We start from the raw sequence: 14695 nt of genomic DNA, 5'->3' as shown, positions 1-14695 counted from the left end.
GCTTCCAACTTTTCTGTGGGATAACAACACTTCAGAACACATCAGTCCATAGACGAGATGTATTTTCTAAGGAAACTTCATCTGCATCGGTAAATATGAAATCAAAATTTAAATGGAAGGAAAGATTGAACAGAAGATAGAGTGATGCTATGATTGACAGATATAAAAGTATTTTCATTGGGAAAATTATTTGTGTTCCATTTGCCAGAAAAAATTCATAATAAGCTGGAAATTGCCAGGTGAGCCAGTGTGATTAAGAGGTAGCATCTCTCTCTTGCAGTGAGAGTGGCACAATGTATGAAAAGAGTGAGATACTGACTGCATAAACAAGGCATTCTCTGTCCTTGGTTTTTAGGTGAAGGCTCAAGGTGCAATATGTCTCAAATACCTTTTTATGTCTAAATAACAAACATCCTTCCTCTAGTTAATTGCCTTTGGGGTCAATGAGCAGAAACAGGCACTTCCAGCCTGAGAGTCACTGGACCGATTATCCTTGAATGAGACAAATCATGCCTCAGATGTGCCTCTCTAAGTGTCAAAATTTGGCTGAGATGAATCTTGCCCAAATGCCTTCTGTGAAATATAATTCAGTCATGCTCAAGTGGCTACAGTCAGAGCTGGGCTGGTGGACAAATTGTCCAGCCTAACTGAGGCTTTAAGGATACTACTGAATGAAGACCATTGGGCCTTCATGATCTTGACCTCTGTGAGGTGCCAGAGCTTGAGATCCTGTGCCCTAAACTTCTCTTTGCTTTTTTATAAAGTGTGGAAGAAAATCAGCGTCTTTTGTATCTACAAGTCAAGACTTGCCATACTCATAGATATTGATATCCTCTGTATATAGGTATACTTTAAAAGAAAAAAACTTAGTACCAAAGTGAATCATAGGTATCATAAAATTATATATTAGAACATAAATATAAAAATGAAAAATATTACTAGGTAAGTGGAAGGCTTCAATTTTTATGCTCCCGCATTATATATCATTGCATGTCTATCCAATTATTCATTCCTGAAACTTGGTTAAAATGTTATATTTAAACATTTATGGACTAGTTTTCATACAAATATATTATATAATTATCTGTGACTTAAAGGCAGACCATGACAAAACTTAATCACTGTCATTTATACCCTGTAAGTAAAAGGTCATGCTATATTTATATTTGCTTGAGTTTATGGTATCACCAACACATGAGTTTGATAAGAAGTGGTGCAATAATATTCTGTGAAAATCACAGAATATCCTGAAGCCAAATGTCAGTGATCTGCTCTTCTCTGGCAATTGCAAGAATTTGCAATCAGTTATAATTTTTTCCCCCAGGTCCCTGTGTGTCACTTTTATTTCAGTTCCTGGGGATGCTTAGGTGTCATAAAGGGATAGATCTGTATTAGTATTTACAAACTTCCCAAAGTATAGTAGTGGTTGGGAATTCTTTTCCCCTACATAACAGGTAACTGAGTTGTAAAACATTGAGTGAAGGTGACATTTTTGTTCCATATGAATTCCTACAGCAAGTAAGCATAATGGATTCTGATCCACAGCTCAGATTAATAAGATGACAGCATGGGAAATGTACTGGCTGATCCTCCCATGTGTTAGGTTTCTGCCTTCTGACTTGTTTTCTTTTTCCTCAGGGTTTTATATTTTTTCACGATGGTAGTTTTCTCTTTAGTTACTCTTATGCCACCAATGCTTGCCTTGACATCTTAACTACATGTTACTGCATAAACAACAGGTCTACAACTTCTTACAGTAAATGTGGGTTAGGCAGTGAATCTTAACAGAACTGGGTCCTGGATATTGAGTAGCCGAACAGCGCAAGATTGAGTGAATCCCACATTACAACCAACGCTGAAGAAGATGCCCATAATGCAGAAAATAACTGGGCAGTCATATAAGGAAGTCTTCTGTGGGGGCTCAGATTATTTGTGATTTGGTTGAGTGGTTTCTTCTGGACAAACTGCCAAAGAAGAAACCATACATTGGACATGGACATGATCTTGTCATCTTTTGGAATATTGAACAATTTTCAGCTAATCATTTTTTGTCTCGAACTGAATTCATTTCATAAAGTACATCCAGACAGATATCATTCCCTTGCTGCTTTTTCCCCCCAACTTCAGCCTCAAGATATCCTCAACTGCTGAGTCTCAGCTTTAGCATTTAGGGGCTGAAATACTGAGCTGTATCTCTCAGATAAAAATAGCAATCCTCTGTCATTTACCAGCTTGGGAGGTCTCCTGGCCAGACTTGCACAGATTGCTGTTCATGCCTGTGCTTTGAGTGTGTCTCCTGCAGGAATGGCAGCAGGGGACCCTTGGCATGGCTTCACTTGGCTACTCTGAACAAATGCTCTTACTGACAGTGTGTGATGTGAATCAGGAACACACTGTCCTACATAAGGACTGCCATGGATTGCCACCATTTCCCTGATCCTCTGCTCTAATCATCCCTGCATTCTTTCTTTTTACTCTACCATGGTTTCTTGTTCCTTAGCACCAGAGGATGGATGGGCCAGCCACCCCCAGCCAACCCCAATCATAGGTTTGCCTCCTTGCCAGGAATCTGTAGGCGCATGAGCATGGCAGTCTTCTGACCTCTTAAGATGCAATGGCACACATACAGTCATCATCTTTATTATTCTCTTCCTTATCTTTATCAAAGCCATTATCACCACCTCCCTGAAATTTGCCCTCTCTTGGCATTTCCTTCTCTTTGTTCATGACTCCCTGCCACCAGTCATTTGTGCTGTCACAGCAAGAGCCTAAACCTTGACATTATTGTTATTACAGATGATAACTAGCAACAGCACCAGCTGCAGAAAGCTATAGCTCCTTCACTGCTTTTGGAGGCATACTCACTGCTCTGGAAACAACAGGAAACAAGTTTTCCACTTCAGGAAAAATGTGCAGCTGCATTCTTACTTGTGGGGCCATTGCCAGGCTCCAGCCTGTGCTGCCTCTAAGTGCACTTTGCTCACAAGTGGCTCAGGAAGTTGGTACACACATCCAAGCACAAAGAGATGAGAGGCAGACAATCCTTGCAGTATGAGTACGCAAATACCATTCCAGTAGTAGTGTGGGGAGGGTTCTGAAGTTTCATCCAAGCTGCTGCTGACCACAGAAGGCTGGTCCACAAACATTTCTGCCAAGGAGCTGCCTAGAAATATCACCTCAGTCCAACATCACATGTTGTGGATGGCGAGATGCAGTGCACTACAACTTGTGATTTAAACATCATGTCCCATGTGAGTATGTAAACTTGCTTCATTTACAACCAAAGGGTAACCTGGCACTGTTCATGTCCTGTATTAACATGTAGAAACATATAATCATCAAGGTTGGACAAGGCCTCCAAGGTCATCAAGTCCAAACTTTGAGTGAAACCACCATGCCAACTAAAGCATAGCACTAAGTGAGTGACACATCCAACTCTTTCTTAAACACTTCCAGAGATGGTAACTCCACCACCTCCCTGGGCCTTTAACTACAGCAGTGCTTAACTACCCTTTCAGTGAAAAAAATTCTTCCTGATGTCCAACCTGAACTTCTTCCTGGTGCAGCTTTAGATTATGTCTGTTTGTCGTGTTGTTAATTACCTGGGAAAAGAGGCTGACCCCAGTCTTGCTACAATGCACCTTCCTTTTCTTTTGTTTGCTATCAAATCTGTGTGATACTTTTTATTATCTAACAGGAACTTAATGAACTTTATAAAATTAATGGGTGGAATCCTGAGCTACTGTAAATTTGGATCATTTAGATGAATTGAAAAATCTACTTTGCTTATCTGCATCTGATCTAAACCATTTAAAGACACTGTATTTTCTTTAGAGGAAAACACATAGCACTGACCAGACTTATGAGTGACCTCTTCATGTAAGGATACTTTAAAGACATGTTATAAGAAAGTAAGGCACTGTTCTTATTCTTTGTAATTATTGGTTTTTTAAGTGTGGAATCTCAGGAATGGTGAAATTTTGCTATGACAAATGTGTACATCAAAAGCATGATTGCCTTATGCACACTGCTATGGAGGGACTCCTCCTGTTACAGCAGATTATGGTGGTGTGAGTGTAATGAGGGGATGACTGATGTGGAAGAGGAATTAGACGTATCTTGGCCAGTAAACTTTGGTTTTTTTAAAAATTTTTCAGCTGGGTTGAGTTTTTGGTGAGTAATGGCTTCAGCGCCTTGGCTGTCTTCCTAAAACCATTCAGCAGGCATCCCTGGGAAGTGCCTCTTTAATCCAAGTCTTTTCATCTACAAACTGCCTCAGGATAAGTCTCAGTTGGTTGTGGTTTGGGGGCCCTGGTAAAAGTGTTCAGTGTGGGGAGGCATTGTGCAAGACAGATGGCTCTTATTACAGATCTTTGCATTACAAATCGAGGGTAACCAATCACCTGACAGGGGGTCTTGCTCTTGCTTTCTCCTTCCACGCAGGTGTCCTTGGTATGAAGGTGGGACTTCGGGCTCTTGCCATAGCCAAAAGCACAGAAAAGTTACAGGAAATGAGCTGCCTGTTTGAAGAGTCTGTGATACTGTCTGACTCAGTTTGGTTACAAGCACAGGACAGTAGCTTATCCTGAAGGAGTTTAAAGGAAAATGAAGCAAAGAAATCCTCTAAGAGAACAAAAACTCCACATCTCTCCTTCCATGCTGAGTTTGATCAATTCTTGACAGTAATTTAACCATGAGAAGAGATGTTATCTGTACTTCCTAACAAAGTGAAAGGCTTTATCACAATATACTGTATTTTTTGGCAGTTGCATTTTATCCCAATTCCACAAGAGGGGTTTTATGTGAAGATATGTGGAATGCTGTTTAGCACACACCATTCCTATGGATGGCAGTACTTAGCAAACAATTAATAATCTTTTCTAGAGTCTGTTTTACTACATTTTATTGCATCTCTTTTTTTTTTTTTACTTCTGGATATTTGATTAAAGAGCCAAGATTCAGGTTTGGAGCAAATGTGTCATGGTTCAGCTCATGACTGTGGAACTGCAGCATGAAATGTTGCTGATATCCTCACAATCAATACATCCCTTGGATAAAACAACTTTTCAGATTTTAATCTAGTTGGGCACAGTTTCAGTGTCTCTCTGTCTCTTCTTGCTGGTACTGATCACAGCACATTTAGCCCCAGCAGATGGGAAATATGCTCACCACTTGTGGTTGATGCATAGTTATAAAACATTATGGAGAAAAGCTAGGAGGCATAATGATAAAAGACAAAATTGGCTTTTGGTCACATTTTCCTTTTTCTGCATGAACAAAGAACATGGAATGACTTTTGAAGCAACATGTGGCTGTTTCCAGGTATGTCTTACAGCTCAGGTGATACACTGGGAGCTGCCATAATGCATATATACACTATGTTATATACTCAGTCTTTTTTTTGTTGGTTGTGAACATTTTTGAATCTCGTTTGTACGCAAGTTCAAACCAGGACACCAGCTCTGGCCCTTACACCTTTAAAATATCTCAGAGCTGGATTGAAATGTTACTTATTGGGCCTGTCTGTGTCTGGTAAACGTGCCTGCATCAAAGGGTATCAAGCTCTCTCCTTTACACTATTAATTTTAAACCCTAGGCAATATATGAAACAGTGTAAGCTTTAGAGAGTCATTCTCCTGTTTTGCCAGTCCCCTAATTACTTCAACCTGCAGTAAAATGTCAGTCTACCTAATTATGTGGTTACTCCTCTCCTGGGTCCAATGTAGCCTGCAGGTGTTCACAGTAACATGGATAACAGGTCTGACTGACCTAGTACCTTCCAGTTATTACACTGGCCTTTTGCAAAGTTGGCCAAATCTCTTGTGTCTTCAAAGCACTGTTATTAATTTGAACTTCATAAGACAAGGCTAGATCTGAAACTTTAGCAGAGTACAGGGAATTGTGAGTAAGGCTGGAGAATCTTATCTAGACCTAGAATGTGTCCAATTAACTAGGTAAATCTTAAGCTTTTGGGCTTTTTCAAAATATTCTGGCAATCTGACTCTGAATTATTTGTTTTAATTAATTATGTAGATACAATATATGAAAGAGAACATATTGCTTTGTTACTTCTGTAAGTAGTCTTGTAGTACAATTGGCTATTATTCTCTTGTTCTTTTAGAGTTTTCTTTAAGAAACGGACAAACCACCAACAAAATGTGCTCCTAGAACAACAGCTCTGCACAGCCCCCATTTACTGCCTCTCAGTGATAGAGAGGCTGTATTTAAATCAGCTAAAACTGTTAAAAATGCATCAGCCTAAGCCTGTCCAGATTAGGTTTGAGATGCAGCCCTCCCTACTGAATCAAATGAATAGGCAAGTGATGTTTCCAAATATCTCTCCAGTTTTATATTTGGCCAGTGAATTCCATGCTTCCTATTCTGTATGGGAAGAGATGTGCTGTGTAGGTCCAATACCTGATACATTCCTCCTGTACTAACAAAAATCAGTTTGCATGCTCAAGAGCCTGTGGGGAGTGAGCACAGCTCGAGCCCGTTGAATTGTTTGAGGATTCAAAAGTTAAACTTGAAAGGATGGGAAAAACATCCATGCACTTCCTAATTTTGACCAGAAGAGGAAGTACCATCATGTGAAATACCATTCCTACAACAGTTTTCAGCTGATTGAGAGTACAATACAGATTGTAGTGCAACTCTACATCCCCAAAATTTAGTGAAGCTTTGTGTAGACAGGTTTTCTAGACTCCAAAGCAGGAACAATTTATTATGTAAATTATTACATAGACACAAACTGAAAAAGAAAAGACCACAAACTAATAGTTAAAGGAGATGATGAAAGCTAATAATTTTGCCCTTTGCAAAATCTTTTGTTGTGGGAGCGTGATCAGTTCAAGTAAGTATGCTTTACATTTAATACTTCAATTTGAAGAATCAGGGAATCAGGTGTCCAGTACTCAGAGAACGTCTGTATGATTTTTTGATCCCTATAGAGACTTTTGAAATTCTCAGTTCCAATCAGATAATTGATCTCTAACACATTACTCTTCCAGGCTGCATCCAGAATATTTTGCTTGTCTAAAAAATGCTACAATCCCTAGATTTTTAAACATAACATCATAAAACTCAGATTTTTTTAAGGGAAAAAATTATAATCTAAAGCATTTTTTTATCTAGTCAGCACTTGATCAAACAGAGATTTTAGGGGTCTTTTTCACATATATTATTGTAGTCTTCCATCCAATTTTCTGATCAGCTCTACTTATTTTGGAAAGGAAAAGAATGTGGGAGAATAAAATCAGAGGCTTTCTGGATATTAGTATTGTCTTGTACTGCATCATGCAGCAGCATAATACTAGAAATTGTATAATAGGGTAATGTTTTGGGCAACTCTGGGCAGAGATGGTTTTATAAGAGGTGAATCCCATATGACAAGGGTAACCATTTCACTTTAAGCATTTTTGGTGCATTTGAAATGAATAGCTACTTACTTAGGGAAAGGAACAATACATTATTTATTCTCTAACATAATACCAGTGCCTGTGCAATAAAAACCTCCATCCAAACTGACAAGGGGAGCTGGAACTGTGGGCTGGGCATAGGCTAAGAGCATCATATTCATTACAAATTTAGATGGTAAGATAACACCTTCCCAATGAGAAAAGCTGCTGGAAAACCCTGGCCTTTATTAATGGGCCTCATGAGTCAATCTGCAGCAATGATGTATCATCCTCATTTAAGGAAATGATGCGCTGTGAAAATGCATAATTTTAAAGAGCTAGAGAGTGGATTGGAACAAGTATACACCATAAGGGAGCTCAAATCTCTCGTGATGTATGCTGATTTTCGGGTGGTCCCCATTTGCACGGCTGTTTAAGCAAGCACTCTAAATGGAAATGCACTTGACATTTTTGTGACTAGCTGTAATCAAACAGCATTAGAATTCAGCTGATTTCACAGAAGACGATTAAACAAATTTCTTGTTTGTTCCCAGTTCTTTCTAATGGGAAAACGGAGGGAAAAGACAAGCTCATGAAAATGATCCCAGATGGAAAATGGTGTCTTAAAAGGAGCTTGGAGAGGAATGATAACTTCCTGCCACTTTTCCTAAAGTAAGAGTCCCATCACTCTATTATGCCCATAACCACGGGAGCCAGCATTCCCTTATGATTGTCAGGCACTCTGACAGAATTAACATTCAGTGAAAAGCCTTAGGATTTAGCCTTACACTGACACTGTTGGGTGCTAGAGGAGGCAAAAGTAACCCCTCCACTTTTCAGGGCAGTTTTGTGTGCACTTTTCACATAGTGAGAAAAAATTCTGTACCTGGTAGCACAGCTGCTTGCTCTCTCAGACCACAATATTTGAAGCAGTGTGTCTTTCAGCATCTGTGAAACTTGTTACTGCAGCATATGAATAAATTTTATATCGAGTTCAGCATCCAGTATAAAACACCAACTGGTCTTCATAACCCCTCTGGACTTTCTAAAGGTTTAATATCCTGACCTTGGGCTACAGCAGTGTTTGGGCATCTTGTACAGTACTTTGGGAGATCAGTTTACTTTTCTGGGCATTCATTTACTTCAGTGAATGTTTTTTCCTGTGGTTAATACCACTGGGATACCAGAGGATGAATGTCATCCTTTTTACACTAGGAAAGCTGTTTGACAGAAGGAGGTTTTGCAGAGTTTTCTGAAGGAAGAGTTGATGTGCAGCAAGTCTCCTCTGGGACTGTGGCTGTAGCATTCCTCAAGTCTCCTCTGGGACTGTGGCTGTAGCATCCCTGCAGCTGGCAACACTTGGCTCCCTGCTCCGCTGCCACTGCAGCACGACCATGTGCCTTGTCCCAGAGGGTGGCAGCTGTGCTGGCAGCTCACAGGGCAGAATTCAGTCCACAGCTTATAGAGACAGGCCTGGTCACTGTCATGATGTACAGGATCAAGACTTATTTCCAAAAGGGTTGATGCTGGGAGCTGCATTTTTGTGTGTGTTTGGGGAGTTGGACCAGGACTTTGACATGTGCACAGACATCAAACTCCAGAGAAGCTGCCCACGGGCAATGGAAAGTGGTAGTGGGGCAGCAGTGCGGCCTACATGGGCCCCTGGCAGCATCTCCTTTGCTCTGTTTCAGCTAGAAATGCCTGAAAAATCACTTTTCTCTGGCTGAACACCTAAGCTGGTTAATCACAAAGGCCATTCAAGAGTGAGAAATGAGTCTTTCACCTGCTGTCTCCAGAGGAGGGCTCTTACAGTCTTCTAGAGGATCTTTGAGGTAAGTAAATAAATCCTGCTCCTGCCAAACACTCACACAGAAAGACAAGGGCTCTGTGACCAGGTAGGTGGGTAGCACAGCTGATTTCAGTGTTTGCAGTGAGGGGAAAAGTGTTTTGGGAGGATAGCACTGCTCTGAGCTACAGCCAGGAGACTGCTTCTCACAAAAATGGCAAAGCAACTTGTTAGCTGGTCAGAGATCTGCTAAGATTGGGGTTTGTGAAGTTTAATTCTTGTCAGTGCTAGACAAAACCAGTTTCCTCTCACAAACCAGATACCTGGAGAGATAGGGTCTCTGCCTCTCAGGTACAGGGTCATCTTGCTGCCTCGGCTGGGGGACTGCGCCTGGGGAGGTGAAGAATTGTAGGGTTGGAACTGGAAGCTGAAGGTGAGGAGCAGCATGTTCTGAAGAATATTTGTATAACTATCCTAAATTCTTTTTTAAAACGCTATTTCAGCCTACTACCATATTACCAGCGCTGGTTACTTCATCAAATCCTGCTGTTCATTTGCCAGCTCCAGTTATTGGCTGACTTGGTTGGGACTAGTTTGGTTTCTAACAATTTTCTCCAGTTCACAGAAAAATACAGCGTACTTTTATTTCCTTTTTCCCCGTCAGCATTGCATTTTCTTGTTGCTGTTCTTTAAAGATAAATGAATATCTTATGGTAAATTATGAAAAGTCTATTATTCACCTCAACTCCCAGAACAGCTCCAGGAATGTCACTCTGTTCTCTCAGGATAGATATTATGTAGCAGTAATCGGTTCTATTTATATAGCACTTGTCATCCCAGAAACTCTAAGCACTCAGCAAGATTTCACTAATTTTATGTGTATTCATTGCAGCTCTAGAATTTGTTTGGGAAGATCCTAGTGAAAAGTTAAACTGAAATTAACTGAATGTCACCTGCTCACAAGAGTCAGATCAGATTACAGTTTTGGGGGCCCTGATATCCAAATGTGTATATGTCCCATGTGAAGACAGTACTGAATATCTCATCACAATTCATGTTGCTTTTGGGGAAACTGAATTCTAAATGTTCATGGAGCAAATCTCAACTTATACTATGTCTTTAGTGGTACCAGGACCAGAATTTTTCATCTTTACTCTTCAGATAGTTGCTCCACCTGCTTAACTCCTTTGTGATTTATTTGGGTAAGGCATTTAGAAAAACATGCATTTACTTAATCTGATCTCTATGTGTTGTCCATGTTTGAAGGATCAGATCCTAGTGTCCTTCTCCACTATTTTTCTGATGGGACTGCACAGCTCTTCTCAAATTTGTTTGAACTGAATGAATGTCTGTCATGGCAGACCATAATTCTTTGTGGCTGTTAGTAAAAAAACTTACCTTCCCCAAAAATTAGAAGTTCATCAGGAAATTACATGGTTGGGCAAGTTTGTGTTATATCGTCAGCAGAAAACAGTCCTTCTATTGAAGCTGTTCGGGTCCAGACTGTGTGGGCTCTGTATTGATTAAAACAGATCTGATGGAGAAGCTTGCAGTGTATGCAATACAGATTTTGACTTGTCTGGTTTCATTTTGTAAAGGAACCAACTGTTAAATGAAGTTGATATGAAAGAAAATGTGTGTGTGTCTTATATCAAAAGTTTTAGCATAGGCAGAGACCATTTCCATATTTCCAGATCCTCAATAATCATCTTTTTATTGAGTGTGATTGGTTTGAAGTTGATGTATATTTGAAAAAGTGCATTTAAGATAATATTTGAAAAAATTACACATTATGTCAATTTTGACTGATCCATATTTCTCTGGTCAATTTAGTCCTATTACCACCCTGAGAAGAGGTGAGAAAGTTTCTTTATTTTATCTTCTATGTTTTTATACTTGCTGTGTTTAATTATATTATCTGTCCTTATCTGCTCTGCACTTCTTTTTCATTACAAAACTATTGTTTCTAAAGTTTTTTTGATGAAAGACTACTTTCCTGTTGAAGAAGTGCCGCTTGATATAACATCCAACATAGAACAGACAACTTCCTCAGAACAGTCCCCTTTTTGGTTATGATAGAGGTGGGTAACTAGGCTGTACACTGTAATACGCAAAGTTTCTTTTGTATATGTCAGTGTCTGCTCTTTGCAATCTCTGTGAAGAAACCAGTAGTGAACATATCTTCTTCATCGATGAAGAAGCTGATAGTTGAGGTTAGTTCAATCTGTGACCTGTTCTTGTTTACTCTTCCTTTTCTTTTTTTCTGTGATTTTATGCAAAAGAATACATGAAGCCTTACCAATAAACCTATTGTTCCATGATAGGTGGTTGTCCCTCAAAGTGGTGCAGTTACTACAGCACAATGTACTTCCTTTGCTTTTGAGGTTCACTGTATGCATTAGTATTAGAGGACCTGAGTTGCTTTGGCAAACAGTCACAGAGGCTAGAGATTTGGAGAGATAAATGTTACCATGCCTTGCAGAAACTGTGTTTGTATTGCTTATAGTACCATAGAAGTTTTAAGTTCCCTTGATGAGAGAGGGCTAAGCTCCCTTTGACAGGAGGCAGTGGGCTGGTAACATCCATTTGGGAAGTTACCACAAAGAAACTGAGGCAAGGCAAATTCTTTCCATGTGGTGCTGTTTTGCATATCAAAGCTTTCTAAAATACTGCAAAAAGGCAAAGAACACTCATAGGCAATTATGACAGCTGTTAGAGCAACCTCCCCTACGAAACATCTTTAGAACTGAAAATAAATTAAAATTTTTCTTCCAAAATTCATTGTTAATTCTTCTCCAAAGTGACTGACTACTTTTCCTAATTAAAACCCTGTTCTTCTGTGTAGACACGCAAAATTTTCCTCTCTTGTGGGCTGCAAATTTCAAGGAAGTATGGCTTTATTTAAGTGTGGGACAAAACCCCAGTTTGCATGCTTCAGTGCAGAATGCATTTTCACGGCATTTGCATCCTAAATTAATCTGCATATTTGAAAACACATTTGACAAAGTTCTCCATAACTCCTTTGTGTTGTTTTTTCACTGAGTCTCAGTGAAGACTAGATACAACAGTAGTAAAATCTTTTGGGGGTGAGCATTTTTTGGCCTCTACTCAAAGCGTACTGCAGCACTCTCCCTTTTGGTAGCCCCGGTAATTTTGCCTCTGGTGCTTTACTGAAGATGCAACTGCAATTTTTTTTTTTCATGGAAGTTTCTTGAACTTGAACACCTATAAGAATCTTGAGAAATTTAATGATGATGAAAGTAAATGAAAAATATGCTGCCCTTGAGGGTCCTCTGAGGAGAGAAGGATGTACTTGGCTGCCTACTGGGGATACCTGAGGGGGGAGGAAGAAGCAAATAAAATGGTTTTCGAGATCTACGTGCTACACCTGTACACACATAGAAGCCTGAAAGCATTGGTAATCCTCATGGATGAGTATTTGTGGTACATTATGCCTTTCATTTAGTGCATTGTGAAAAACATGAGCTGATAAATTTCAGGTGGGAACTCCTCAACTATGTAAAGCCATTGTGCAGGATAAGGTACACATAACCAGAAGGTGCTGGAAAACTCATCAATCTGTCCAGTTGTTTGGATTGCTGATGCTCTAAATAAGCCAGTGGCATTAGCCTAGTTGCCACAAGCTGGAAAAATGGCTATGAAGCCTTTGTCCTCGAGATTTCCTCTTGACACCTGGCATAATTATGTAGTGACTGGAAGCTGATCTTATTCAATTGTTTAGACATAAGGAATGGTGAAACGCTGTACTGAAGAAGATTTGTTTCTCTAGTGGCTGAGGATTTTGGTGAGGATGATAGGAAAATATGTCCTGCTGTTGATTCCGTAGAGCCTACCAGGAAAGGTGGATGTTGAACATCCAGGTGTCCTTTCTGAACCTCTTCTGTATGCTATAGTTCTTTCCATGAAAAAGGGGGTTGCAAGGGGTCAAGATAAATGTAATTATCTTCCCTGTGTGAGGAGCAGCAAATGTTACAAAGGTCATAAGCCTCCTGTGAAGCAGTTTTTGTGGTATCGTCACACTCCTCTGAGGGAACGCAAAAAGGGACTGTTTGCAGAAGTGTTGAACTTGCAAAAAAGTTTCCCAGATTGTTAGTGTTTGCCAACAAATCTGTCTTGTTTTTGTAATTTAGTAACAGCTGCTGTCTTCATTATCACTTCCCTTATTGCAGGCCTTTATCTGAGCGATACTGCATAACAATTTGCTCTACAGCTCTGAAAAATATCTGTGCAAAGCAGAGCTCTGGATGGTAGTAGTTCATGTCAATTTTAAAACAGAAATAGAACTTTTAATTAAAGCAGACTTACAAAGATTGCGGTACATACTAAATATCTACTGAAGGCATATTTTCTATTCAGGATAAATCACTGTTCTGTTGCCAGTGTTTGAAATATCCTGATAGAGGGTGCTGGTGCTTTATTTTAACATCCAAAAATGGGTCAGCTTCGCTTGCCTTTGTTTTTAAATCTCACCGTGTTTTTTGTGTTGATAATAAACCCTTAGGAAAAGGTTGGATTTTGTCCTTGTTTTGTAATGAAGTGTGTTAGGATCAAGTCCTGCACCAATGTCTTAAAAAATAAAGATCTATTCTGGAGAATTTGGCTAGTTTGTATTTGCTGAGCATAGCCACATGCTGAAGTTAGTAGGAAGATAATAATCGTTCCTCATTCCAGTTCTCTTTTGCTGGTTTCCCCTCCATATTTTCCTATGGTAAGATAACACCAGAGGCAATACATCCCTTTACTAAAAGAAAAGAAAGAGTTTGATCAGAGACCTGCAGATGGCTCCTGTGACCAGTCACTCCAGCAAGACATGAAGCACCATAACGACTTTCTTGGACATGGTTTGAGACTGTGGATTTAATTCCCAAGAGGACCAGTACAAACCAAAGCAACTTCTGTGCTGAGTAAAAAAGTGTGTGCTTTAACTTGTTTTTCCTAACACAGCATATACAAGTCTGTGTATATGTCTAATTAAGAAAAAAAAAAAGAAAAGAAAGGGCAAAAAACCCCAAAGCTATGCTGCACACTGCTACACCCGAGGAGTCTATGACCTCATGGATGAGGGCATGACCACAGGACAGATGTCACAAACTACTGCAAAGCAGCTGCTCCAGTGAGGATGTGGGTGTTAAACCACAATGGAAGAGAATGGAATGGAAAATTGAAAGCCAGTCCCATCACTCCTGGGCTCAAAATATACACAAGCTATGAAAGTACCCTCCTGAGGAAATGCACAAACCATCTACCAACAGCATGACAAAACAGCTTTTTCCACTCTCTTCCTAGGACTGAACATTTGCTTGTCACTGTCCCTGCTGCAATGAGTTTTGGCATAGATGCATCCACTGGGAAGTGTGATTATGAGGGTAACGTCTCCTATCAGCTTGTATAATCTTGTTGATGTGCCCCACCAGAATGCATGTGAAGCTAGTTCATTTTCACACCTGAATCCCCTAAGGTCATAACAGCCTGCATTTAGACTGCAACGTGA

The sequence above is a fragment of the Geospiza fortis genome, unplaced genomic scaffold (genome assembly GCF_000277835.1).
Source record: "Geospiza fortis unplaced genomic scaffold, GeoFor_1.0 scaffold11, whole genome shotgun sequence".
NCBI classification, from domain to species: Eukaryota; Metazoa; Chordata; class Aves; order Passeriformes; family Thraupidae; genus Geospiza; species Geospiza fortis.
The sequence above is the reverse complement of the archived record's forward strand: the minus strand, read 5'-3'. Positions refer to the sequence as shown.